Below are 25,005 nucleotides of genomic sequence, written 5' to 3' on the forward strand. Positions count from 1 at the left end.
TAAGCCTGTAAGTAATTTTAAATATCCCATAAAATTAAGTTCACAGCATTATTCCTGTTGATGTACTTCTGTTCTCTTTCCCCTCACCCCCTAGGTGTCCAAAGCATACTTTGCTCCTGGGAAACTGCACATCTTTTAAGGCCCAGCCCGTGTAGCCCTCCTCTGTTTTCCCGTAGCACCTACACACACCCCTGTAACAATGCCCATTGTGAGCATGATGGTTATGCACATCCTCTTAGTTTATAAGCTCCTCATGGGGTGAGACTGTTTCTCCCTGGTCCCGGTGCCCCCACATCTCAGTCTGAGACTTGGCACAGCATGGAAGCTCAATTAACATTTGCTGACTTGGACTAAATTCTGGGAAAGACAGAGGAAGAATGAACTATAGAAGAGAAAGAGAAGCTCCTCAAAAATCACAGCTCTAGAGCCACAGGACAGAAGGAAGAAACAGGAGCTCAAAGTTTCTTTTAGTAAGTATTTTTTGAGCACCCCGTATGTGAAAAGCATTGGTCCAGCAATAATATCAATGAACAAAACAGAACCCTCACTTTGGAGGGGCTTTCCTTCTAGTTACATGAGACAGACAACAAATAAGGAAACCACACAGTATTTTGAAAGAAATAAGTGATTTGGGAAAAGAACATTTGGATTGGGAAAGCCAACCCAGTGCAATTGCAGATTGAGATCTTCAATAAAAGAGGTCAAAAGATGACACTGAGCAGAGACCTGAAGGAGGTAAGGAATCAGCCACGTGGGTATCTGGGGGAAGAGTATTGCAAGCATAAGGAACAGCCAGTGCAGAGAACTCAAAGGAAGAGTGTGCCTGGTTCATTGGAGGAACCACAAAGAAGCCATGTGTTTGGAGCAGGGGAGGCGGGGGACAAGCAGGAACAGATGGTACAAGAGAGTCTGGGGTCTGGATCCCATAGGGGTTTTTAACCTGTTGTGAGGGTCTTGCTTTCACTCTGGCACCAGGGGAGCTCCTTGGTCCTTCAGGGGCAGAAAGGGGGCTGGTGACGTGAAGCCCTGAGGCAGTATAAAAAGGTTGTGTTGAAAGACGTGGTGGCAGTGCTCTGCCCGCCTCCCCTAAAGCTAGCGCTTTTCCTCTCCACCCTCACCTCTTCCCGGAGCCCCACTGGGCCACCTTCAGCTTTGTGCCTGCCTCTTTCATTTTGCCTTGACATTTAAATTTTATACAAGGTCACTTGTGTCAGGTCACCCAAACCCACTTGTATTTTGTTGACTTGCCCAGTATTTCAAGCCTGGGAATTTTTAAAGAAAAATCAAGATTCCGTGCTTTTCTTTAAAAATGGGCAGATCATGGGGGGAGGGTATAGCTCAGGGGTAGAAGCGCATCCTGGGTTCAATCCCCAGTACCTCCATTAAAAAAATAACAAAACCTAATTACCCCCCCCCAAAAAAACCTGAAAAAAAAAAGGGCATGTCTGGTGATACTGAGCCAGCATCCTTTCACAGTCACAATCCACTGGCCCTGAGGAGAGTCTGTATCCTTCAAGCAGAGGCACGTAGCTCTAGTTTGATGCAGTCCCCAACACTCCCTGTCTTAACACCGTACCCTCAGCCCTCATTTCACTTCCCAGCTGGACCTTCATAGGCATTTCACTGTCTGATCTTGCTCTATAGGCTGACCAAGGCCCAACTCCACCCACCCCCTTTCATTTCCCTGACTTTCATTCTTTGCTGGGATAGTGTATTTCTGACATTGGCCTGGCAAGCCTTGGCCCTGCCAGATTCCACCCGGGCCAGTCTTGCCTTCCAACCACCCAAAGCTTTGCCCTCAGACTCAGTCTTGCTGGCTCAGTCCTGCAGATGCTCTCTGTATTCAAGTACCTGGGCTGGAAGGTCTCTGGGGAATCTGCTGAGAGAACCCCAGATCTCCTGTTTGAGCATTAAAAAAAAAAAAAGTAGAGCAGACGGGTGTACAGCTTCCCTCTAATAGATGCACTTTTCATTCTCTTGTCCTTTCAATCTGCATTGAGGATGAAAGGCAGGCAACTCCACTCTGTTCTTGTTTGACTCTCCCAGAGTTCTGCGTGGGGCCTCACTGGTTCCAAAAGGAAACGTGGCAGAAAAGACAGTTTTTCTATTTCCTTTCTTCATAATTAACGTGTCCTTTGGCCAATAGTAAATCGACAGGAACGGAATGACTAATCAAAGCAAGATTTGTTTCTGAAGTGGGGTAGGAGCGTTGGCGCTTTCATTTATTTTACTCTCACCTAATTAGACTTCTCAAAGTAAGCAGAAGGAAGGAAAGGAAAAAGGAAGGAAGGGAGGGAGGAAGGGAAGAAGGGAGCAAAAGAGGGAGGAATGGAGGGAGGGAAGGAGAGCAGGTGGTCCATCCTCTCCCACTCCGGCCCCTCCCTAGCCCCCTGGGCAATACTCTTCCTCTGTGACCCCCGGAGATCTGTCCTAGACAAGCCTCAGATGCAAGGTGAGGATGTGGTAATGGTATTTCCCTCTCTTTTCACTCTCCATTCTCCTCCCCCTTTCCAATGCACTGCCAGCAGCCAGGTTTGAGTCTTGGGGGTGCTTTTTGCATGGGAAGTCCCTTTGGCTCTGGAGAGCTGATGAGGTCCAGCAAGGCCTGAGGAAAAGGGTCAGGAGCTGGCTGCTTGGAAGAAAAGCTGCCCTGGTCCTCACTGGGGGTGCCAAGGGGGGCCTTGCAGGACATCCCTGCTTACAAGGGTGAAAAAACAAGATGGCAGTGGGAATGCATTTGAGGCTGACTCCAAGCCAGGAGCAAAGACTGAGAATTTGGTTCTGTGCCCCTTATATTGGACTTACTAAGTATCTAGGAGGGGAAAAGGTAACTGGAGGAGCAGACATCCTAACATCAGGATATTTGAATGATTCCCAGTTCCTGGCCAGGGGTTGAGTGAATAGTGGACCAGTCCTCAGGCTCAAAGACATTCATTCATTCAGTAGCTCAAAGACAACCCAGGAGGCTTTACCTGTGATGCTCTTTTTAAAATTGCTTTAATCACACGCAGTTACAAAGCCCATAATGCTTACTAGGTATCCCTAACTGGAGACAACTGGCCTTCTTTAAAGACGGCAAGACAATGAAAAAGAACCTTTTCTTTTGATTTGTGAGCCCCTGAGTTGCGCTAATAGATCTCTTCAAAGATTATTTTTCCAATTTCATGGCTGTCATTTTACTTTCTGATACCCGCCTAGAAATAACCTTGTCTTTCTGGTATTCAGCTATCCCACATAAATCCTTTGACCATTTCTAAGAAGCCACAGAACTCTGCTCTGACGGCCGGAGAGCCGGAGCCCCACCAGCGCAGCCCAGCACTGCCACCTAGGCTGGCTTAGTGTGAAAAAATTTAACGAGCTTTCTCCTGTGGAGGAGTCGGATGGAATTCGTCAAATGAGATTTAATGGGGGCTGAATAAACTTCACTTCGTAATTCCTCACACATTGGCCTCTGCCCATGGGTGACAACAGCCTGCATTTGTTCGGAGGTGTAACAGAATCCTAGTCTCGCAGCCCAGGCTCCAGGAGGAGGCAGGATGGGTTCCTGTGTCGCCGTTTGGAGCTGTCAGTCATCTGCCTGCTCAGCTCCAAACCTCCTGAGGAGAAGCTCCAAGCCTTGAGCCCTCTCTCCTTTCTCCTAACAAAGGAAACCAGAACTACCTGGGAGCTCAGATGGAACCTTTGGGTATGGTCTTGGGCCGACGGGGAATCCGTGGCAGAGACTCTTGGAGCTATCTTCCCTCAGAGGCCAGGGAAGGGGCCCCAGGGGAACGTGCAGACCCTCCGGGAGAGCAGCCGCAGGGGAGAGCGCCAGCGAGAGTGGCCCGCGGCAGTAATACACAGTGAGCCATGTTAAACCAGGGCCCAGCAAAGCCTTCAGGCCAGAAGGCACATCGGGAGAGAAGGGTTACTGAGGCACGAGGAGACCCAGCTCTAATGGACATTTGAGAAAAACCATGTGTCAGGAAGGGATGGGGATAAACTGAGTTTCCTCAGAGAAGGAATCGAGGAAACCAGGTGTGTCCCTGAGCAGTGCCCCTGACAGAGGGGAATGGTGTCAGCAGACATGCAGTACAGAAGAGGGTATGAGGGCTTGGCCCTCAACCCACCATCAAGGTACTCAGCCAAAAGACAGTGCTGGCCGAGGCTCTGCGGTCCACACCTTAGCTGTGAGATCCACAGGCACCTCATTTAAACCCTGAATTTCAGTTTCCTCATCTATAAAATGGGAACAGTGAGACCAATGCCACAGGGTTACCACTCATGAGTTTACCCACTCGTTGCCCATTTATTATATGCCTGCCAAGGGTCAAGCACGGAGACAGTGGCTAGATAAAATAGACACAGTCCCTGCCCTGGAGCCAGGAATTTCAGCACAAAGACCAAAAGTCATAAAGCAAATGCTTGGCTGCTTTTCCCATTTTACGTGTCTATTTTCTAATACCTGATTTCATGTGAATAATAGTAACTGTAAAGGAGACTAATGCTGAGCTTGGACTATAGTAAGCGTTTGAGAAATAGGTGATGACTCAATCTGCATCAGCCATGGGCAGTCTGAGGATGGCCGAGAAGTCAGTGGGGAGGCGGGGGAACGGAGGGGAGACTTCCCCACGCTGCCTTGGCTTGTCTGTGAGCCCCAACACCCTGACATTAGCTTGTAACCCATCTCCATCATCCCTCAGTGTCTCCTCGAGACCTCAGCAGTTCAGGTCTTTGAGACCATCCCCCTGGCTCACCCACAAAAGGAGTAAGTCTTGCCCACAACCCCCAAATATTCCAATCTGTATCCATTTTGCTCTTCCCTCTCCTTTGACAGGAATCTCCAGGTAGATTCAGGCTAGGCGTAGGCTCAGGTGTGATGGCTCTGAGGCTGAGCTGAATCTTGCAGGTTTGTAATATTAGATCTCTCTTCCATCCCCTGCTCTGCAATGATCATGATTGACCCCCAAATGCAAAATAACCAAATGACATGGAAACAGCAGGCAAAGTGTTCAAATTAACTACCCAGGCAGAATTGATAATCCAACTTTTTCACTGGCAGAAAGAACAAGACTTTGTGTCTCTAACGCCTACTAAATGCATATGAAACAACTTTGCCAATAGGTGGATAATCAAATTGTTCTGAATAATCCAATCTAGAGTTTTCCTGCTTCTTCTTCATGCTAATTTATTCTGACACAGCTTTTCAATAATGAAAATCTGTTCTTGCAGAATCCATTTCATTGAGATTTTCCATATTCAAACGGAGATGGAAGTGTCGTGGAGAATTAGATTACTTCTCATCTTGGTGCCTGGCGTTCCTTGGGAGGGGCATTTGTCTGGCCGTGGATAACCAGATGGCATTAATTTGAGAGGAGCAAGTGTACCTTTCTTGGCAGTCTGGGCAATTGTTTTTAAAGTGCTGTTTCCATCTAATCGAAGCCTCTTGCCTGCACAAACTTAATTTGTTTCTTTCCTTGTGAAATTTGTTAATTTTCAAAGCGTTCTCAGTCCTAATCATTACCACTGGGGTGAAAAACTAGTTTAAATAAATGTCTCAGTGAGTGGAACACGTGTTGGTGTCTCATGCCAGAGAAATACTCTGAAGGCAAACCAAAACCTTAGCATCAGAAACAAAAGGATGGATTGATAAGCATACATTCAGGGTGCAGCTATTCGACACAGGTCCTGCTCTGGGGTGGGGGTGGGGCCACAGAAATGACCAAGGAACAGTTTCCATCCACCAGGAGCCAGGGTCTAGGGTGGGATGCTCCAACTTCAGTGTGTGTAAGAATCATCTGGGGAATGCGTTAATGGTGTGGGTTTCTGGGATTCACTCTCAGAGATTCTCAATCAGTTGGTGTTCAAGAGATGTTGGCTGCCAAAGGCAAAATGTAAGTGTACTCATGTCTTTAGGTAGCTTACTTCATGTAATAGTGTCGAGTTGGCATCAGCCCCTTCACTCGAGCACCCCTGCGAAGACCTTATATATGGTACAGGCATTCTCTCCAAAAGGTATGTAAACAGTGTTTAATTCACATCAAATAATGTTAGTTTGGTATTGGTATAGAGAGTAGGCATCTCCATGGCTCCCAAGTTCTGGTCTTGTTCATTTCATCTAGTAGAATGTTAGTTTTCATTGATTCTTCAGCACCATTCCTAAACTCTTCTACAGGGTTGCACTAATCTACCTCTTCTAGGATATGTGTCTAAGTAATAATATTAGTAATAGTAACAACAACACCACCAATAATAAATACTTACTGACAACTTCCTACATGGCAGTAAGTACCTGGCATGTTCTGTCTCACTGAATTCTCAAAACCACCCTGTGTGACATATGCTATTGTTGTCTCTCATCTTATAGGTGCAATGCTGCATCAGTGGATTATGTGGGTTTCCCCAGCTGCAGGTGGGGTTGAAGGCATGAGCCTGGCCATCTGGGTTTTCTCCTACCTGGAGACCAACCACCCTGGTTTGTCCAGGACAGAGGGTTTTCTGGTAATCAGGACTTTCCATTTTAAAATTGGGTAAACTAGGATGAGTTGGTTACCCAACTCCTACAGGAGGTTTTGGGACACCAAAATCCAAAGAAAGAATGCATCCAAATTCTGAGTGGAAAGCTGAGTCCTTATGAGCCGAAGGGGAGTCCAAATGGTTTGTCTAAACTAAAGAGACAAGAAGGAGCCCAAAGCTGTGGCACCAAGGTCTGGAAAGTGAATGTGAGAACCCCAGGTTTGAATATTTGGCTGTGGTCTGGGATGGTTACTTAGAACAAGTAGACTTGACTTGCCAGCTAGAGTGTGGTCCATGATGCAGCAGCCGTCTTTAAGGGGCCAGACGTAAGGTGGACATCTCTGTTCTCCTGGCCTCTTCTCTTGGGAGTGGTCCTGAGGCTTCTCCAGAAATGCCTGCAGTACATTCTGGTGCCATTCCCAGCCTCACCTCTGAATCTCACCTTTCTGAATCTCTTAGGAAAAGCAGTGGCAGGAGTGACAGCTTAATTCATGTTGCCTGGGAGTATATGGAAAACAGCTTCCTTCTCATCTTTCCAATGGACTGGAGAAAGTTGTCATAGACCCCTTTGGTTTGTACCAGCGTGGTACACCTGGGTGGTGCGGGTGGGGGGTCTTGTGACAGTATATGGTAACTATACAGATGCTCTGTCATTAGTAACTCAGTAACCATAGTTAGCGTAAATACAGGGAGTGGCAATATACAGTGGGCTTTCTGTATATTCCATGTTGTAATATTACCCTTTTCTGGATTTTTTTCCCTCTAGATTTTTTTCTTTATGGAGACATAATTCACATACCATACAACACACCCATTTAAAGTGTACAATTCACTGCTCTCTAGTACATCTCCAGAGTTGTGCAATCATCACCACAATCTAATGTTAGAGCGTTTTCCTCTCCTCTGAAAGAAGCCCTGCACCCATTAGCAATCCCTGCCCATTTTCCCCTCCCTCGCCCAACTCTTGATTGGAGGTTAAGGAAGGAAAAGTTCGCTCAAAAATCACTGGAGAACAAAAGCAAACTGTGCTAGAATTCAAAACACAGGGGAAAGATATGCAGGGAAAATTCTTCCCAGATCTGTTCTGATTGCCTCTGTTTCCCTCCTCAGCAGTGAACTTGGCCAATCTGGACTAAAAGAGGAACAGTAGGTTGTATTCATTCATCTATTCAGTGAGCAATCACTGGGCCAGGCCCTGGGAATGTAGCTAAAGGTGTAGACTTTGCTCTGAAGGAGCTCAGGCAGAAATGGGAGATTGGGGTTGGGATGAGGGGGTGCAAGGTGGTGAGTGTCAGGAGGACAGTGTAGCCTAGAGATGTACAGGTGGCCACCATTCAGAGACACCCTGCCTAATGATGAGCCAACACCCAGGGGAGCAAAGAGAGGAGCAGGACAACATGCTGACGACACCGTTAAAGCTGTTTCCAAACATCCCACAAACGTGCCTTGGATTTCCTAAGTACTTGATACAAAAATTTCCTTTTTTTTTTTTCTCTTTATTTTAAGCTGGGTATCTATCACTTGCAATCAAAATCAAATGTATTCACACTAACACACAGTCCCCACCCCCTCCTGCCTCCTTTGCCAAGTATCATCAGAGAGTTTTAAAGTCTGGGGGGACCTCTCCCACTTGCTATCTGCAGAGTCAAACCCAAATGCTGCCTCTTCCTAAGGCACTTCCACCAACACCAAATGTTCACAAACTCCCTTGATTGTTACAGAGTTTGAAGAGATAAAGATGGAAGGGCAAGTGGGAAGTTAACAAAAGCATGGCAAATGCATGAGCTGCAGAGTTAGATGATTCTGGACCACTTTCTTTTTTGTACGTGCAAAATGGAAATAATAGTATCGACCTCACAGACTTGCACGAGGATTACCTGAGATAATATATGTGTAAGGGCTGATCACAGGGCTTAGAAAATGGTCTAGGGCTCAGCTGAAATCAGTCTCCCCTACACCCTGCTCCTTGGTTAGGATTCATGGGGGAGAGGACCAAATTTCTGGGGATGTACCTTAAACAGTTTGAGTCTGTTTTGCTCATTTCAGGCATTTATTCAACACATTATTGCCACAAATGCAAACAAAGCATAATCCCCACCTTCGAGGAGCTCAGAATCATTAACTTAGAAGCCTGCTGCAAGAACTGGAGTCGGGAGAGGGAAAAGGAGTGATGGCTGATCCCTGGGACAGTGGAAGGACTTCAGGTCAGTCCTTGAGGAGGTGAATGTGATGCAGGATCACCCAGGATGACTGTTGCTAAGCTGTACTGAGAGTTCTGCTAAACTTGAAGTGTGACTATCTGAAATGTAGCACCATTTGGCTTGGTAGTGTGATTTTCCGCCAGCAAGGCTTAGCTGCTGATGGCAGAGACAGGGAAGCTGACTGGCAAGGTGGGTACAATGGACATACAGGGGGCTGAGGGCCTAGAGGATGTTAGGGAGGCCACAAAGTGGATAAATGGGGATGCTGGGCTGTGGATAGAGATAAGAATGTCATTTACAATACTACCCTCTCTACAAAAGCTGTCACAGGGTATCACACAGTGGGGACCTGCTGGGCTGTGGGGGCAGTGAGTGACCAGGCATCCTAGCCTCTCTGAAATGGGCCAAAAAAATAGTTTTGGTTGCTTACAAAGAAGGCATCTTGACTATAGGAAAATCTTGAGAGTTTTCTCTGCCATGAAACACAGGTACCCACTGAGGCAGCTGCTTAAACAGCCTTGAACTCAGGACAGCTTGAGAGAGGAATAGCTCCCTGGTTTCTTGCCATAAGTAACAACCAGTGCTCAGGGTTTAAGCAGAGAGCCAGAAAGAGCTAGCAAGACCACCCCATAATAGGTCACAACCAAGGAGGTTGCAACTTGACTTTCTGCAAAGGGTAGAGAGAATTAGTTTCTCTTGAAATACATTTATTCAGACTTCTATAACCCTTTGGAGGTGGGGGAGGGAGGACCAGCCAGTCCCCTAGGGATCAACAATGCCATGCAGGAAGGAATGAAGTACTTCAGTATCTGCTGAGGTGGAAGTTCCCCTCCTGGGGACTGGAGGAGGGGCACAGGGCACTAGCCACTCGTGGTACCTTCCCACACACAGCTCAGACGATCACACAGAGAGTGAAGAGCCTGCTATGACTTCTGGGCAAACTGTAGGCAGAGTGAAGGAGCTGTCTGTAAACTGGTGAGAGGCAGACTCCTCCATCCTCCATTCTGTAGACACTCGAATGGCTCCAGTTGCTTGAAGCATCATTTTTGAGTGTGTTTTGATGGCTTTTTTGAGCAGCCTCATGGAGGGAATCCAAGAAGTGCTTGGAGTTCCACTGAGCTTGATTCAGACCTGGCTCACACTAACCAGCTGGGTCGGCCTGCCCAAGGTTCCTAGGCTTTCTGAGCTTTTATCTTCCTCCTCTAGAAAGCAGGGCTAACAAAGTCCTGGAATTGTTGGGAGGGTTGGGCATGACCAGTCATAATAAGTGCTGTCTCCTCCCTCTTTTGGGGGTTTCCTGAGCGCCTAACCCTTGAATCAAGGGAAAAGCATCAGCACTTCCCACACCCCAGGCACAGACAAGAACAGCGTTAATCAACACGGTAAACAGAAGGAAGGGATTGATTTGTTCCCCTTCTCACACAAAGCTGAGCATGAGGCAGGTTATGGTTTTGAATATTAATGTATTTGAAGTGAGAAGAACCACTGACAACAGAAACTGTCTTGCTTGCAAAGATTTATTCCCCGTGTAGTTTTTCATGGCTCATAAAAGGTGATGGATGAACGTAATTTTTAGTTTAATTTCTTGCCGTGCAGTTCAGTAATTTTTGAGATAAACTCAAATTACTAAGGATCTGGAACTGTTCAAAGCAATGAGGAGCTGTGCACATCTGGTTGTACACAGGACATGGCACGTTTAATTTTTCAAGCCAGCCGAAGAAGGGGTGATTAGAAATCCCAGCACACGCGTAAACCATGTTATCTTTAAAGTTCACTTCTGCTGGCTCCAAATACAAACCAAACTCCCTTTAATAAAAATTTTGTTGGCTCTTTGCGGGGAGCAGGTAGGGACACAGATAGATGGAGAGTATAGGTTTTTTTTCCTTAGGTATTTGATATCTTTTATCAAAATATATACTTGAATCTTTATAAAAATGGAAAAGCAGTACTGAAGGTTATGAAAAAAATCTGTTTGGGTTTTAAAATTTATTTTGATCTCTCCTGCAGTTTTTAAATTTCATAAGGCAATTGAGAATCTCAGTCCCTTAGAAAAATTTAGCAATGTGGTATAGTGAGAAAAATCTGAGTTTTACAGTTAACAGAGTTAAGAACACACAAGATCAAATGATTGTGATGCAAACCGGCTTCTGAAGTGATTGTTAGAGGCAGCAATGGGCCAAAGGGTAAATCTTTACAGGGCAGTTTCCCCTGCAAGTACCAAATAAATAAACAGTGAAATAAATAAAAGTAAGAGAGTACTTAAGTACTGACCAAAGGCAACTAACATTGTGACAAAGGTTAATTTTTTGAGTAAAGATTTACATTCATGTTTTTTTAAAAGCAAATCTTGTTCTAGGCTAGATCTTGCCTTAAATGTGTTTCTATTTATTGGTTAAATAATACAATCCTAATGAAGATCTTTTCATTCTTATAATCTTCCTGAAGACAAAGAAAGATAAATGTTCCAACAAGTACATGTTTTGCCTTCTATCACAGTCAATAACCTACACAGAATTCTCTGATAGCACCAATTTCACCATGGTGACACTGGACACACCCGGAATGACAAATTTAGTCTGGATGACTCTAAGAACTTTGAAGCACACCAGGCAAAGCCAGAGTATTGAAAATAAAGAGGGGAAAAGAATCTCAATTCAGTGATAATTCTGGTTCCATGGTCGGAACAGTCTTCAGAGTTTAGAAAATTGTGCCTGCAAGTAAAATTTAAAAGATAGAAGGTAATGATTTAAGAGACTCTGCGACAGTTTAAAGTGTCTGTGGATCCCAAGCAGAGTCATCACTTTGGGCAGGTTGGATGCTCTCTAAAAGTTCTTTGATAGGAAAAGAGCTACAGCCTATAAACTCTCAAAAGGGTAGTATAAACAAGGGCTAAGACATAAAATAAAATGAGCTACAGTCTTACCAATCTCCATTTACTTATTTATTGTCAGCCTACTCCTGGTTTAGGAAAAGAATTTGAAGTGGCTTTTAATGAGAGACGCAAAGGTATTATCAACCTAAAATAAAATAACGCCAAAAAGCCTTGGAACAAAGGGAAGGATATTTGATCCTTTGTGGGAACTTGAACCTCTCAGGTTTGCCCTCATGCTGAGCAGCAGATCCACCTAAAAGCACGTCTTTGAGGCCTCCAAGGTCTTCGTTCTGAAGCCCGGGCCCCTCACCTGCTCTGGAATCTCAGCTCAGGCCCTTCTGTTCCACACCACGCCTTTCCTCTGACCTTCAGTTTCTCTCTCGGATTATCCCTCAGGCTTATTATGCAGGAGGAAATTGATCCAAGATCAAGGAGAGAGATTTAACACAAATTGCTACCGACAGGGTATACCAATTTAAACATTTATTGACTCCAGCCTACTAGGTTCAGCCAGGCCAAAGCTGCACGCTCTTTGAAGCGGGCCCCTCCTATCTGCATGCTTGGGGAGGTCCTGACCACTCAGAAGTCAGGGGCTCAATCACAAGTGTTACCTTCCTAATGTCCAGTTTCCACCCTTTTGCTATCACCTACTTTTGGTCTCTTGATGTTGCTGGTCTGCTCCAGTCCTCACAGAATAGATTTAAGTTCCTGATATTTTTAGACCAGTGTTTTTCAAATTGTTTTGACCCAGAACGAAATACATTCTTGATCACAACCCAGGGCACACACATAAAAAGAGTCCATAACAGAAGTTTCATTAAAAAAACAAACAAACAAAACTTACTTGTACTACAGGGGATGCATGCTGATGTTTTTCTATTCCATTTTGTTTTATTTTTCAAAACTTGAGTCAAGATGCTCTAAATCAATTTCACAATCCCCTAAAAGTATATGACTTGCAGTTTTCAAAATCCTGATCGTGTGAAGTAGACAGTCTTGGTCTTATCTGCTGGGAACCAGTCCCTTATCAGCATTGTTTTCTCCCTTCAGACTGTCCAAGTATAGCTGAATGATTCTCAAGATGTTGCTGGATCTGACTAGTTGTATGACTACTGGTTTAAGGGCCAGCCTCTGTAAAATAGACACACACACACACACACACGCACACACACACACACACACACACATACACACTCCCTTCCTCGATTCTGTTGTTCCCATAACATTTCTGGTGGGTCTTTTCCAGTTATAGAATATCCCAAGTTGTCTTGGCCACAATCCGTAACAGCCTTTGCTGCCTTTCTGCCACCCTCCAGATCTTCTGACCCGACCCCAGACCTCATGCTCTGTCCACAAGCTAGACCCTTAGGGCAGTGAGTTGTACTAAACCATCCAGGGAAAGGATAACCTTTTAAATCCCTGGCAGTCAAGACAAGAAAAGAACAAGAAACTAGAGTTTTGTAGGGATGTTGACATAATTCTCATTAACCAATGAAAGGAAATATATTTTGGAGAAACAAAAATTTTCCTAGAACTAAATACAGAGGAATTTATTGTGGGATATTCTTGTATCTTCAGTATGCACTGAGATGCATAAAAGCTGCTGGAATCTTATTCTCTATATAAAGATGTCTACTGTGTATGTCTTGGTTTTGTCATTATTTATGCAGTTAATGTTTCTAGGTTTATTTTAAAAGTGTTCTAGAACTATTCCTAGATTTCCCTAAAGGGCATTATTTAACTAACTGGCAGAACTGGGTTCTGACAGCCCCTAAGCGACCTTGGAGGAAGTTCAACGCTTGCTACTGACACTTCCTCATTGCGTACCCCACTGTTTAACCCCTGACCTATAACCCCTGACCTACTGACCTATAATCTAATTACTTTTTAACCCCTTGAGATCAGACTTTAGGATTTCTCAACTGAACCTCTTTTCTAGATGAGTGTATCGGTCTGGGTCGGCTAAGTTACGCTAAAGAAACAAACAACCCTCAACCTTTAATGGCTTAAAACAATAAGGTTTACATTTCACTTGTGCAGCACACATCCACCCCACGCTGGCTGGGGTGTAAGAGGGGCTCTACCATGTATCATCCCCACGCAGGGACTCTGGTGAATTTCGGGAACCTGTGTATCTGGGATGTCACCAGTCATTCCAATAGGGAAAATGAGACATGGAAAACAGCGCCAGCTGTTAATCTTCTACCTCCTAGCGATACATGTTACCTCTGTATTCATTTCACTCCCTGGAACAAGTCACAAGGCCATGCCTCACATCAAAGGTATAGAACCACCATCTCACTTTGTGCTCAGGAGGGATACAGAAGAATTCCCTGCACAGCCCTCCCTGCCAGCAATAGAAGAAACACCTCTTCTCTGCCTCTGCAGCACTTAACCCTGCCAAGCACCTCTCTTTCTTCAAATTCTCTTCTCCTTTGGCCCTGATCACCTCTTCTCTAACTCCTTCTACTACTTTTCTTTTCACACTCAAAATGTATGTGCCCTCCATCGTCTGAACTAAAATTTCATCCAGAATGGACCAAAAAGGAACCTAGAAGAAGCCAACTTCAAATTTTTATTTTTGGTCCTACAAGAATGGTCATCTCAGAGAATGAGAGCAAACGTAAATATGCATGAATTTACAAAAAGCTCACTTTTTCCCTCCAAGTTCTTTCTTTTTTAATAGACAATACAACCAATTGTCCAGACATCCTACCTGGAAAAATTTATCTAACAGAAATAAAAGCTCCAATACGTATGGATACATGTACCAGGATATTTATCTTATCATGGCTTATAGGAGCAAAAACCTGGGAAAGACTTAAATTAGGAATTAGGGATATTCCTTCCCCAGTTGTGATACAGCCCTACCATGAACTATTATGCAGCTGTTAAAAAGACTGAAATAGGGCGAGAGCAGGGGAGAGTAGAAATACTTGAGTTCACTTCCTGACACGAGCACACCAAAATCACAACTATCTGCAGAATAATCATCGACAAAGAAAAACAAAAGACAGGAACCTACCAGAAAAGATCTTCTACAACTAAGCACAACAACCAACTATGAAGAAGGAAACACAACGAGATGGGTAGGAGGGGGTGCACTCACAATATAATCAAATCCCATACCACCCAGGTGGGCAACTCACAAACTGGAGAATTATATGTCAGAGGTTCTCCCACAGGAGTGAGAGTTCTTAGCCCTATGTTAGGCTCCCCACCTTGGGGATCTGGCACTGGGAAGATGAGCCCCTGGAGCGTTTAGCTTTGAAGGCCAGGAGGGCTCAATTTTGGGAGCCTCACAGGACTGGGGGAAACAGACTTCACTCTTAAAAGGCACACACAAAATCCCATGTGCACTAGGACCCAGGGTAAAAGTAATATTTGATAGGAGGCTGGGCCAGATCTACCTGCTGGTCTTAGAGAGTCTCCTGGAGAGGCTGGGGGAGACACAGATACTGGTGGCAGAAATATTTGGGAACGTTCAACCACAGAAAAACTCCTGGTGGCTGCCCCACCCCATGGCCTGGAGGCTTCGGTGCTGGGACACCTCAGGCCAAACAACTAACTGGGCAGGGACACAGCTCTGCCCATCAGTGGGCAGGCATCAGTCTCTCCTGCCTGGAAGCCTGCACAAGCCTCCAGACCAGTCTCATCCACCAGGGGACTGACACCAGAAGCAAGAAAACTATAATCCTGTAGCCTATGGAACCTGTACCCTGGGACCAGCTGCGCTCTGGCCCCACCCACTAGCAGGCCAATGCAACCTTCGAGCCCCATACCCAACTGTGTCAAGGATCAGCCCACCCACCCATCAATAATCTAAAATGAGCTCTGAGACCCTGGGATCTGCAGCCAGATGCCAGGAACCACTCTGTCTGCCGTAATCTAGCACTAACCCTAGGGTCTGGTTGCCAGTAGGTAGGCAATTAGGGTTCTGCAACCAGCTGCCTCATGACCAGTCCCCACTAAACAGCAAAAAAAACTGCAAAAAGACACAAGTAAGTGGAGGCTACACAATATGCTACTAAAAAACCAATGGCTCACTGATGAAATCAAAAATACCTAGAGACAAATGAAAATGAAAACACAGCATTCCAAAACCTATGGGATGCAGCAAAAGCACTTCTACGAGGGAAGTGTAGAGCAATCAATACAAGCTTACCTCAAGAAACAAGAAAAATCTCAAATAAACAACCTAACCTCATACCTAAAACAACTAGAGAAAAAAGAACAAACAAAACCCAAAGTTAGTAAGAGGAAAGAAGTCATAAAGATTGGAGCAGAAATAAATGAAATAGAAACTTTAAAAAATAGGAAGATCAATTAACTTAAAACCTGGTTCTTTGAAAAGATTTTAAAAATTGATAAACTTTTAGACAAATTCATCAAGAAGAAAAAGGAGATGGCCCAAATCAATAAAATCAGAAATGAAAAAGGAGAAGTTAGAACCAACACCACAGAAATACAAAGAAGAGTAAGAGATTACTATGAGCACCTATACATCAATAAAATGGAAAGCCTAGAAGAAACAGACAAATTCTTAGAAAGGTACAATCTCCCAAGACTGAACCAGGAAGAAATGGAAAGTGTGAACAGACCCATTACCAGTACTGAAATTGAATCAGTAATTAAAAAATAAAAGTCCAGGACCAGATGGCTTCACAAGAGAATTCTACCAACTATTTAGAGAAGAGTTAAGACCTATGCTTCTGAAAGTATTCCAAAAAGTTGCAGAAGAAGGAACACTTCTGAACTCATGCTATGAGGTCACCATCACCCTGATACCAAAACCAGATAATGATACCCAAAAAAGAAAATTACAGGCCAATATCACTGATGAACACAGATGAAAAATTCTGGACAAAATGCTAGCAAACTGAATCCAACAATACATTAAAAGACTCAAACACCATGAAGAAGAGGGACTTATCCTAGGGACTCAAGGATTTTTCAATATCCCCAAATTAATCAATGTGATACACCATGTTAACAAATTGAAGAATAAAAACCATGTATCATCTCAGTAGATGCAGAAAAGGCTTTTGATAAAATTCAACATCCATTTATGATAAAACCTCTCCAGAAAATGGGCATAGAGGGAACATACCTCAACATAATAAAGGTCATATTTGACAAACCCACAGCTAACATTATTCTCAATGGTGAAAAGGTAAAAGCATTCCCTCTAAGATCAGAAACAAGATATGGATTCTCACTCTCACTGCTTTTATTCAACGTAGTTTTGGAAGTTTTAGCCACAGCAATCAGAAAAGAAAAAGAAATGTATCCAAATTGGAAAGGAAAAAACTAAAGCTGTCATTGTTTGCAAATGACATGATACTATATATAGAAAATCCCAAAGACACCACCAGAAAACTGCTAGAGCTCATCAATGAATTCAGTAAAGTTGCAGGATATAAAATTAATACACAGAAATCAGTTGCATTTCTATACACTAATAATGAAATATCACAAAGAGAAATTAAGGAAACAATCTCACTTACCCTCACATCAAAAAGAATGAAATAACTAGAAATAAACTTACCTAAAGAGGCAAAAGACCTGTGCTCCAAAAACTGTAAGAAACTGGTGAAAGAAACTGAAGATGACACAAACAGATGGAAAGATGTGCTATGTTCTTGGATTGCAAAAATAAATATTGTTAAATGACCAGACTACCCAAAGCAATCTACAGATTCAAAGCAATCCCTGTCAAATTACCAGTGACATTTTTCACAGAAAAATGTTAAAACTTGTATGAAAATAAAAAAGATCCTGAATAGCCAAAACAATCTTGAGAAAGAACAATGGAGCTAGAGGAATTATCCTTCCTGACTTGAGACTATACTACAAAACTACAGTAATCAAAACAGCATGGTACTGGCACAAAAACAGACACATAGATCAATGGAACTGGATATAAAATCCAGAAATAAACCCATACACTTATGGCCAATTAATCTACAACAAAGGAGGCAAGAACATACAATGGAGAAGAGACAGTCTCGTCAACACATCGTGCTGGGAAAATTGGACAGCTACATGTAAAAAGAGGAAATTAAAACATTGTCTAACACCACATACAAAAATAAACTCCAAATGGATTAAAGACCTAAATGTAAGACTGGATACTACAAAACTCCTAGAGGAAAACATAGGCAGAACACTCTTTTGACATAAATCACAGCAATATTTTTTAGAATCCAGCTACTACAGTAATGGAAACAAAAGCAAAAATATATAAATGGGACCTAAAAGCTTAAAAGCTTTTTCCTTTTTTTTTCACAGCAAAGGAAAACATAAACAAAATGAAAAGACAACCTACAGAATGGGAGAAAATATTTGCAAATGATGTAACCGACAAGGGATTAATTTCCAAAATATACAAATAGCTTATAAGCTCAATATCAAAAAAAAAGAAAAAAGAAAAGAAAACCTAATCAGTAAATAGGCAGAAGACCTAAACAGACATTTCTCCAAAGATGACATCCAGATGGCCAACAGGCACATGAAAACATCCTCACCATCACTAATTATTAGAGAAATGCAAACCAAAACTACAATGAGGTATCACCTAACATTGTTCAGAATGGCCATCATCAAAAAATCTACAAATGATGGAGAGGGTGTGGAGAAAAGGGGACCATCCTACACTGTGCATGGGAATGTAAGCTGGTTCTAGCCACCATGGAAACCAGTATGAAGGTTCCTTAAAAAACTACAGAGTTATATGATCCAGCAATCCCACTCCTGGGCATATATCCAAAAAGATACATGCTCCCCAATATTCATAGCAGCACTATTTACAATAGCCAAGACATGGAAGCCACCTAAATATCCATCAATAGATGAATGGATGAAAAAGATGTGGTATGTGTGTATGTATATATATGTGTATGTGTGTGTGTATATATATGGAATATTATTCAGCAATTAAAATGAAATAATGCCATTTGCAGCATCATGGATGGACATAGAGATTATCACACTAAGTGGAGTAAGTCAGACAGAGAAACATAAATATCATATGTGGACTCTAAGAAATGATACAAATGAATTTATTTATAAAACAGAAATAGACTCACAGACATAAAAAACAAACTTATGGTTACCAAAGGAGAAAAAGGAAGAGGGATAAATTAGGAATTTGGGATTAACAGATACATACTACTATATATAAAATGGATAAACAACAAGGACCTACTGTATGGCACAGTGAATTATATTCAATATTTTTAATAATTTCTAATTGAAAAGAATCTGAAAGAGATTATATATATGTATGTATAAATGAATCACTTTGTTGTACATCTGAAACATTGTAAATCAACTATACTTCCTTCAATTTAAAAAAGTTTGAAATATATCCCTCATTGTCCATGGTGTATTGTCAAATGAGAAAAGCAATTTGCAGAGTTATATTTATAGTACGATTCCAGAACATCTACCAACAAACACTAACACCAACCAAAAAAGTCCAAGCTATATGTTTGTATTTCTTTGAGAATAAATGAAATGTAGTAAGATATACAACACATTGTTAAAGTTGATAATCTCAGGAGGATTAGAATGGAGGGCAGTGGGAACAGATTTTTAACCTTCTCAAAATACAGTTTTGGATGGTTTCATGGGTTATAATAATCGATAGTGTAATTTTTAATTTAATAAAGGAAAAGTAATATAAAAACAAAACTAAAGGAAATTTTAATTCAGAAAAACAATAACAAAAATAAATCCTGTCATTTCAACACCTCCACCCTGCCGCAGGGCCCTCTCTCTGTCCAGATTTATTTCGTAGCTGCAATCCCAATGTGCATATCAGCTTTTCACTTAAATTTACATCTTAAATTCTTCTGCTTGTCACCCCTAAGTCCTTGCAAAGATTATTGCCTTTATCTTTACTACCTTGCAAAGGGCCAATAAACTACAATTTATCAAACCACTATTTCAAAGTGGATAGCATGAGGATCATTGCAACACTAGGTCTGTCATCCTAGTTTATGCTTTTAATCATTATTTTTCCTTGAGGGGCCTTTTCTATTATGATTTTTTGAGGTACAAGCCATATTAGTTTCTTTTTTATTCTAGTAATGGTTTAGAGGGTAAATACACTGTTTCAACATTATTCATCATTAACTTCAGACCTTCCATAAATATCCCATGCACCGTAACCATCAATTTATATCCATCTCTTCCAGCATAACTTTACAATTTTTTTTATGGCAGATAAAGAGTTAGGTCCTTTTTGGATTTTCCTACTTCCTTCATGCTTTCTCATTAATCATTGGCTTAACCTGAGAGCTCATTCACCTCTTTTTGTGTCTCCCATAAAGGGGGGAAATAAGAATATATACTTATGTATATTTGTTGGCATAAGAAACTTCTTTCAGTGGTTATATCTACTAGCTAGATACAGAAACAGTCTTACCTGTGGTGAGGTGGGGTGGGAGCCAGGTGGATGGAGAATAAGATTGAAGGGACACAGGAATTTCACAATATCTATCTACCAGCTCTCAGCTCTGCCTTTCTCTCTTCAAGGTGTAATACCTATTAAAAAAAAAAAATCTGATGGGCCCAAATTAGAATAGTTTCATATTCCTCTACTACAACTTACAATATCTGAAGACAATGAATTCTATTTTTAGAATTTTTAAAGAAAAAGAGAATGATGTAAATGGCTGTGACTATTCATTACTTTTTTATGAAAGACATTTTAAGACCTGAAATTTCTCAGAAACAGTACCACTCAAATAGTTATTCTATTGAAATCATTGGAGGGCCTTATGTAGAATAATCAGTGTTAAATGGAGAAATACGGGCTACAGAAATGCGTAAATAATAAGCAATAAACCCAGTGACTCCATATAAAATGTAACTATTATTTTAACCACCTGTTTGGAAAATAAGTGAAAATAACCTCAGTGGGGAAATGTGGTTTCTAAAACCAAGAGTCGATAATAAAGGAGTGATTTCACACTAAAAATGTTTATTTCTCATTTACATAAAGTCCAGCAGGCAGAGGTGGGAGGGAGCAAGCATCCTCGACATCTCTTTGCACACGTTGTTTCCAGGGACTATGTATATTTGGGTCATATCTATCTTGTTTCACCATTAGAATCTCCTATAGTACCAATTTTATCTTTTTGTAGTTTTCTCTGATTCTAATCATTGTAGAGCAAAATTTTAAGCTGCTTTGTCTGTATTCACAACTGCCAATTCCTTGAGATTAACTTGAGGATTTTGTTCTGTTTTAATTTTCATGCAGGTCATGGGATACAAAGAAAAGTAGGAAAATGATCCTAGAAAAAGAAAATTATCTCTGTCACTAAAGGATTCACAGCCCAGAAAAACAGACAGGCATACAAACAAACAACCACAGCAATATAAAAAGCAGCACTGGAGAGAGATGTGTGGGAACAAATCAGGGGAAGCAATTCATTCTTCCTGGAGTCGAGAAAGATGACATCTGACCTCAGCTGAAGATGACTTTGTCCCCCATAAGCATATGGACGGGGAGCATTCTAAGCAGAGGGAAAAGCATCTGCAAGTATACGGTGCCTTGATTAGGGAGGGCCTGCTAGGAAATTGGCAAGAATAGCACGTGTGAGGAGAGAGACTACGGCTTTTTGTGCAATTCAACTCGAAATGATCTCTTGTTGATCGTTCAGTTCTTCCAGAAAGGTGTCATTTTGTAAGTAAATCAATTCAACAGAAGTACGCTTTAAATTCTAAAAAGATGCTGCAAATCCCTAGCTCTCTAAGGATAGCTTCAGGATGCTCTGCAAACACACCACATAGCATCAACATCCCAGTGTGATGGGAGGTGGAAGATGGATTTTTAACTGTCAGAATTGTGAGGCAACTGTCAACGTACACGAAATCAGCCACATAAATACCACAGGCCTCCCCACTCTGGGACAGCATGAAACCTCAAACTTTTTATCAAGTTAGGAAATAAAAAATAAAGGGAGTCTCTGCCTGTGCCTTCTCATGGAGGTTCAGCCCTTTCCACACCCACATTTCCTGTACCCCCTTTCCCCAAACATTGTCCTTCAGTGCCCAGTGTGTGTCCTCCTTCACTAAACAACGTCTCTCCTTCAGCTCTGCACTTAGTGCTCAAGTTTTGCTTTCTTGAAATACCAAACATGTGAAAAGAAAAAATCATACTTTGAGCTGGACTTGCACAGAAAGGCCAGTATTCCTGCCACAGCTTCTCTGAGAAACTGCGAGAGCTTTGGTTCCGTGATAGGCAATGCTGAGCTAACCCGACTGGGGCCAGGACAAGCTGATGGAGAAGGAGAACAGATCTTCTAAAGTGGGAATTCACCCAGCCCACAGCACTGTCCTGCCGCCTACTCTGATCATGGACCAAGAAACCCGGGCACTGATGAGAATTTTGCATGAATAATGCATGATGGCCTGGGATGGTTGAGGCTCTTAAGACGGACATTTCCCAGAATGACAATGGGCTCAGGTTGTCTCAGACATTTCAACTAAATTCAACAAATGTTTATTCAATGCTTGAAGCATGGCTGCAAGTCATTGCTCCAGTTCTGAAGCACCTTCTGCAGAGGCCAAGATAAAGACCGTTCCAGGCTTGTCCTCCAGAGCTTAAAACCTTAGGAGAGAGATGGGGCAAGTGTACAGACATGCAATAAAATGCAGAATAGTGCAAATGCCACAGAGAGGGACCACCAAGTGTAAGTGTCTGGGCAGGCTGAGAGGAAACTAGCTCACTCGTGGATGAGGGATGCCTGAAGGAAATGTCAACTGAGATGGATCTGAAGAACGAGACAGCCATAGCTTTAAGCACCAGCTGTGTGCCAGATGTTAACATGCAACTTTACAGTTAATCCCCCCAACAGCCCCACCCAAGAGGTGTTGCCAACCCAATTTCACTAATGAGTAAATTGAGGCTCTGGGAGGTTCAACAGCATTCTCCAAACCACAGCTATTAGAAGATAAAACCAAAGGGGAATCCCAGATATGTCTTTTCCTACAACACGAGATGACTTTTCCAGGAGTAAAGATGGGGAAGGTCACCAAGAGTAAAGAAATAGCTGAACAAAGGCATGAAGGCAGCAAAGGGCAAAATATACTATGAAAACATGTGAAATGCAATCTCGTTAAACTTGTAAGAAAGAGTGGAGGTTAAGCTTTGAATGCCAGGTAAGAGGTTTCTATTTTTACTGACAATAGGAGTCATGGAAAGTGTAGCCAAAATGACATGGTTAGCAAGTGGACCTAGATAAATTGCTCAGGTGAGGTGCAAGTGGGAAGAAATGAAAGTTTAACAGTCTGGAGTTGAGAAGGTATCAAACTTTGGTGTGGGATGCATCTGCCTGACTTTCTCCTTTGCATCACACACACATACTGCATCATTGAAACCACATGGTGCCTATCTGCAAACTTAGAGACCCATCTTGTTCTTACAAGAGTCACTGACCCAGGGGACCCCTTCCAGTACCAAGGCAAAGGGTGACCCAGAGGTCAGAGGTGACTCATTTCTGGCTCACACAAATATTCTTGGGGAAATCTCAAAAATATTTCTTGAGAAAAACTCCATGAAAGGCCACAATCACTGGAGGTAATCCTCAATCATTGGGGTTCAGTATTCAAATAAAGGATGGCCTTATGGGGTAGAGAGCTTGAGGAAATCTGAAATTAATTAATTAGTTAATAAATAAACTAATTAATTAGTGTCTTATTTTTCATTTGGGTAATTTTCATTTGGTTAACTCTGTATCTCAGTTGAATGTACTAAGATAGCCCTGGGCCAGACATGCATTCATTCATTCATTCATTCAGCACATTTACTTAATTGTATTAAAAAATGAAAACAGACATGATAGAAGCCCCTTGGATCTCCTTGCGTCAACCCTTGTCCTCTTTCCTCTTTTTTATCTCTTTCCTCTTTTTTTTCTGCTACCTCCTCCTCCCTCATCCTTGATGAGCAGAGAAGCTGCAACGCTGAAAACAACAGCTCTTGAAAGAACTGTCCTGGAGTTGCACCAATGATCCCGAACAAGAGGCACGGTTCCAAGCCCAAGATTCACGGCAGTTAGTGACGAAAATGACTACCTAAGCCAAACCCAAAGGACACATACGCCTCTCCACTCTCCACCCTATAAAACCACAATCCCACTTTGACTCAGAGTCACTTGATCTCACGAGCTCATGGATGCACATTAGCTGAGTAAAACCTTTAGTCTCTATTCAGTCACTTAAACTATTTTCCCTTGACAATCTCTTGAGTAAGTTAGGCACTTCATTCACTTACTTATATATACTGTTGCATTTAACCTCCACAAATAACCTTTATCTAGAAATATTATTCCTGGTTTACATATGTCAATACGGAAACTTAGGGAAATTGGATAACTTGCCCAAAGTCAGTACATGGTACAGCCATGGTTTAAACCCTGATCTACCGGACTCCAACCACAGGTGCAGCAGAGAGATAGAAACCAGGAGACGGGGGACAGTGGTGTCAGGAAGCTGAGGGGAAAGGAGTGACTACCTGCTGTGTACCAGGCCCTGTGCTACCTGCTGTCACACACTCTGTCTCCTTTCATCTTTACAAGCCAGTAAGTCCTATGATGTCCAGTTTACAAACGCAGGCCTGGAGACTCAAAAGGGTAAGTAACTTGTCTGAGTTCACACAAACAGGCAATGCTCTTCACTCCTTCCCCACCCACTTACCAGGGACCAAGTGCCACCAACTGCCCTGCCCGCACATTCAGTGAATTCTTCCCAACTTATGGGCAGCTTCCTTTTGGCTCTCAAACGCATGAATTCTCAAAGGACATCCATGCTGTCTAAGTCTTATACCTCATCCCCAGCTCCAGCTCCTTCCTTTCATCCATGATGGAAAAAATAAGTTTATATTTGCCACCTTCACTTCCTCACCTCCCAGCAATTCATTTCAGCCTTGCTTCTGCCCCTGCCACTCCTCTCATCTCAGGCCACATATTAATCAGGTTCTCCAGGGCAACAAAATCAACAGACTATAAATAGAGAGAAAGAAATTTATTATAAGGATTGGCTCACGTGATTGTGGAGGCTGAGTCCCCGTGATCTGTCATCTGCAAGGTGGAGACCCAGAAAAGCCAGGGGTGCTGCTCCAATCTGAGTCTGAAGTCCTGAAAGCCAGGGGAGCCAGTGGTGAAAGCCCCAGTCCCAGGGCAGGAGAAGACTGATGGCCCAGCTTAGTACACAGGCAGAAACAACTCTTCCTTCCTCTCCCTTCGCTCTGTTCAGGCTGTAGATGGGTTGGGTGATGCCCACCCATGTTGGGGAGAATCTACCAGTTCAAGTGCTAATTTCATCCAGGAACACTCTCACAAGATACATCCAGAATAATGTTTAACTGAGTATCTGGGTATCCTGAGGCCTGGTCAAGTTGACCCACAGAATTAACCACACAGTCCACTA

General features: G+C 42.7%; 1 protein-coding gene across 1 annotated transcript in view; it reads right to left on the minus strand.

The window, feature by feature from the left end:
* Nucleotides 1–25,005, minus strand: part of SPON1 (spondin 1) — a 391,445-nt gene that overhangs the window by 339,840 nt on the left and 26,600 nt on the right. Inside the window, exon 2 of the mRNA XM_064492555.1 lies at nt 20,000–20,118. The gene's annotated coding sequence lies outside the window, so the exon portion shown is untranslated. The remainder of the gene's footprint in view (nt 1–19,999; nt 20,119–25,005) is intronic.

Source organism: Camelus dromedarius, chromosome 12 (genome assembly GCF_036321535.1).
Source record: "Camelus dromedarius isolate mCamDro1 chromosome 12, mCamDro1.pat, whole genome shotgun sequence".
Classification (NCBI taxonomy): Eukaryota; Metazoa; Chordata; class Mammalia; order Artiodactyla; family Camelidae; genus Camelus; species Camelus dromedarius.